Here is a 4,882-nt window from a genome sequence, read left to right on the forward strand (position 1 = left end):
TGACATACTTTAATTTCTCTGGCCAAACTCTCTTATTGGAGACTATCTCACACTCGTTTGTCCTTTTCAAGCAGCTGATTTAAAGTAGGTTCATTAAATGCTTCGTTAGTTCCATATGTACAGTAGAAGGAACACATACTTAGAAGTATCTTTAACTGCTTTCTTGACTTTCGCCCTTCACCGTCTCTTATAGACTTCACCTTCTCAGGATGATTTTCAATACTGTTTGCCCTGGTAATGTGTCTAGGAAATGTATTCTATTCTTTAGAAAATCACGTTTATTCATTTTCAGCGCCATCCCCTGCTTTGATAAAAGCATTGAACACCTTATCCAGATGTACCGAGATCCTACCAGGTTTTTTGGCAATCATTGGATCATCAAAGTATACTGATATCTGTGAATTTAATTCATTACCCAATATTCGGTCTAGATCTCTAACAAACAGCTTATAGATTTATTAGTTCGAGGGGAAAAATAAACTCTCCATACCTGCTGCTTTCAGCTGCAACAGTTCCGCTTGGGACGCGTCGGTACTTTCGCGTAGTCGTAGCGCCGCAAGCCGTGTTTATAATAATTATTGGATTGTGACCTGTGATATTCTCAGTGCGTCTTCACTACCGTCGTACACAAGCTTCTTAATTCACTCACAGCGGTCCCGACCGCTCATAAAGTGCAGTTATGGCTCCCAGTGTACCTCGTAAGAATGCCCTGTGTTTTGCATTTTAGAAATTTTCCAGGAATGTGCAACCGAGCTCTCTAGAAATCCATGACTGGATAGTAGATATTATTGGCATCACATCCGATCAGGTCCACACAGCACATTATGACATGGCGGAATACTGTTTCTTTGTGAAGTTTTTAGACCAGATACAACTGGAGAAAACTTTAATGAATACTGGTGGGAAAGCAGAGTTCCGACATCGTGATCAGTCGGTGAGTACAGTTTCAATAACTAACGCTGACATTGAGTATAAACAAGTGCGAGTGTTCAATTTGCCACCTGAGGTTGGGAATTGTTTTCCTAGAGATGTCCTCGCCTAAATACGGTGACATCCGACAGATTAGAAACGAAAAATGGTCGAGCCGTCACAAACTCCACTGTTACAGAGGGGTCCGCTCAGTTGACATGGCCGTTAAAGTCAATATCCCATCCTATATAATGGTTTGTGGTTATAAGGCTCATGTCATTTACGAGGGGAAAGTAGGCACTTGTTTTATCTGTAACACGAGTGGCCATTTACGAGAGGATTGCCCACGGTGAGTTGTCGTACTTGGAAACAATCTGCAACAACGACAGAGATGAACATTGGCTGATGTCCTAAATCAAAATCAGACGCCTTCTGTGACTGACTCCCAACCGAGTGCATCTGTGTCAGAGGACAACGATCTCGGTAACAGCACCTTCCCACCCTTGCCTCAAAAACCCGTGGCCAGTCACCCCTTAGCCACCGGTGTTGCATTATTTGTCGGTAACAAACGAGGACACACATGTGTCGGATGGCTCAGTTACGACCCGCCAAATTCCCGTTCAACCACCCGACGCAGAAAGTGTCAATACGAGTGCAGCCGAGTGTTTACAGCAATCCGTTCCGATGCCGCTTGCCGACTCGCCGTAGGTGGCCAACACACAGTCAACTGCATCTCGTAAACACGACGGATGAAGCACGCGGTGTAGAGCATAACATAAACAGCCGCCACCTCGAAACTGCTTCCAAACAACACGAGAACCCGGACAGCTGTATACTAACAGCCAGTGCGGCTCCAAACAAACACAGTGAGCCTACTGAAGCCGCGTCTTCGGACTTGCCGTCACCTGTTCCGAAGCAAGGACTTTCACATACTGCTTCAGCCATGACTCGCCGACTCCACCGTCTTCAATGACACTTCGGACGACGTTGCGACGGCAAAATAAAGTTAAACCAAAGGACTCCGTGGCTGGAAGTAACTCAAAAAGTAAAGTCAGCGCAAAAACTGGTACAAAACCTGCCGATGTAGGTTCGAAGTCCGACGGTCAGATGGACTGGGCTTCCTACGCTTCCCATCACCCACAAGTCTCGGACGATCGTGAGTCAAGCTTATAAGTTTTTGTCCCTGAACATTAATAGAGTTAGGACAGATCTAAAATTAGCAATGCTACTGCAGTTTATCTATGAGTCCGAAGCTGATATAGTTCTGTTACAGGAAGTGTCTATCTTAAGTTTTCATGTATCAGGATTTGCAACAATCGTAAACACCGTGGCGGACGGGGGTACAGGTACGGCCATTCTATCACGAGACGGAATCCCAGTGAGCAATATCGAAATGCTGGACTCTGGTAGAGGCATAGCTTGCCAAACTTTTGACGTCATCCTCATCAATAGCTATGCTCCATCTGGAACGACCTTAAAATCAGAAAGAGCTAACTTCTTCAAACAAGACATCATATACTTACTACGCCGCAACCCAACCCAGTTGATAATTAGTGGTGATTTCAACTGTGTGATCCACAGGAAAGACCAATCGCCAAAATTTAATTACTGTAGGGAACTACATGATCTGGTGCGTCACCTGCAGCTGAAGGATGCGTGGGAACTAAAATTTCCTACCCTGGTAAAGTACACGTACCTGACCACCGCATGTAGCCGTCTAGACCGTTTGTACATCTCTGAGAACATTTGCCAACATGTTCTGGACGCTGATGTCATTCCGGCTAGCTTCTCCGACCACTGCGCCCTCTGTGTCACAATAAATCTGGACAAACAGCATACTAAATGGCATAGGATTCCGTGGAGCCTAAATGTTTCTATTCTCGCCGATGCCTTGCTACAAGATGTCATCTCCACGACATGGGCGGATTGTCTCAAGCAATGCTGCAGATATCCGAGCAAGATAGCCTGGTGGAATGCTGTGGTCAACGGAAAATGCGATTATCTTTAAGAAACTACAGTTGGCAACGGGCGCAAGATGTCAAACGCACGATTGATTTTTACCAAACAGTTCTGCGAGAGTTGTATGCGACTACGACACCAACCAACACATAGCTGACGACCATCAAACAAATAAAGGCGAAGCTTATAGGCATAAAGCGAACGCAGCTTGAAGGACTGAAGATCAGATCTAAAGCAAAATCGCTTCAAGAGGACGAACTTGCATCGCTGTATCACCTCATGAAACATCGTACCCATCGCAAGCGAGCTTTTATCGGGGAGCTGGATACAGATGATGGACTCCGTTTGACCCGACAGAGTGATATTCTTACTGCAGTTTACCGGTACTTCACGGATCTGTACTCGCAATGCGATACATATGGTGATGACGGCGGCGATATCGTGAGTGCTCTGCCCACCGTAGTCACGCCTGCGGACAACTCGGCGGTCGTACACGATTTTGGTCCAGACGAAGTCCTTGAACTGATTTCTGGTCGCCATCGAATAAATCCCCTGGCCCTGATGGTTTGCCACGGGAATTTTACGTGCGCTTCTGGCCCATAATCGGACACGCATTTACAGATGTTCTCAATGAAGTGATGCAAGGGAGTGACGTGCCAGCCGAAATGAAGGCCGAATTGTATTGATACCAAAAAACAAACACCGAAAAACCTTAGATAACTTCCGACCTATTACTTTACTCAATTTTGATTACAAAAGCCGGCCTTGGTGGCCAAGCGGTTCTAGGCGCTCAGTCCAGAACCGCGCAACTGCTACGGTCGCAGGTTCGAATCCTGCCTCGGGCATGGGTGTATGTGATGTCCTTAGGTTAGTTAGGTTTAAGTAGTTCTAAGTTCTAGGGGCCTGATGGCTACAGATGTTGAGTCCCATAGTGCTCAGAATCCCAGAGCACTCAACAGCAGATTGTCTCCGTTAATGAAGCAAGTGATTCACAACCATCAATCATGCATCCCTGGTCGCACTATTATGACGCCCCTTTCGGAATTTAGAGATGTAATAGCCATAGCGTCAGTCACTAACGTGAATCTCGCATTGCTGTTTATCGACTTTTACAAGGCTTTTCATCGCGTCCGCCACGAGTACCTCCTACAGCTACTGCAGCGTTGTGGTTTTGCGCAACGGGTTATAAATGTCGTGCAACATTTCGTCACGGGCATTACAATCAGAATCAGCGTAAATGGACAGCTTACTCAACCCATCGACGTCCAAAGAGGAGTGCCGCAGGGGAGCCCTCTCTCCATGATGTTATTTGTTTTATTGCTCGAGCCCCTCTTACGCTCTATTCATGACAAACTTGCAGGCCTTTCGATCGCCGGGACATCCTTGGTGGTTCGTCCTTACGCCGACGACGTCGGAGTGTTATTGCGCAACGACGGAGAAGGATCAACCCTCAAGACCGCGGTAGACGAGTACTGTCGTGCTTCCGGTGCTAAAATCAACGCCAGTAAATGCACCTTTGTCAACATTCGAGGATTCGACGCATTTAATATACCTTGAGCGAAGCGTGTCGAAGCCCACACCACTCTGGGGATGATGATCGACAAATTCCCGCTAAAAATGAATGCAAAAATTTGGAAGCAGGTCACCAATAAAATGTAAGGTGCCATCTATGAAAACAATTGGCGGTCCGTTGACATTCCCCAACGCATACGACTCCTCAGCAGTTATATATTCAGTAAAGCGTACAATATGGCCCAACTATTTCCAGTCCCCAAGATGCAGGCCAAACACGTGATGAAACTCTCTAATAGATTTATCTGGCAAGGGCATCTGTTCAAAGTGAAATACACCACGCTGACGTCTTCCAGACGGGCCGGAGGACTAAACATGCCTGACATTAACCGAAAGTGTACTGCATTGTATACTAAACGAATCACCCATTTGTTGGACAAGGAACCTCTCAGCGTAACCAGTTGGCTCTTCCAAACCTTACAAACCACCGATATACATCCAG

The sequence above is a fragment of the Schistocerca cancellata genome, chromosome 8 (assembly GCF_023864275.1).
Source record: "Schistocerca cancellata isolate TAMUIC-IGC-003103 chromosome 8, iqSchCanc2.1, whole genome shotgun sequence".
NCBI lineage: Eukaryota > Metazoa > Arthropoda > Insecta > Orthoptera > Acrididae > Schistocerca > Schistocerca cancellata.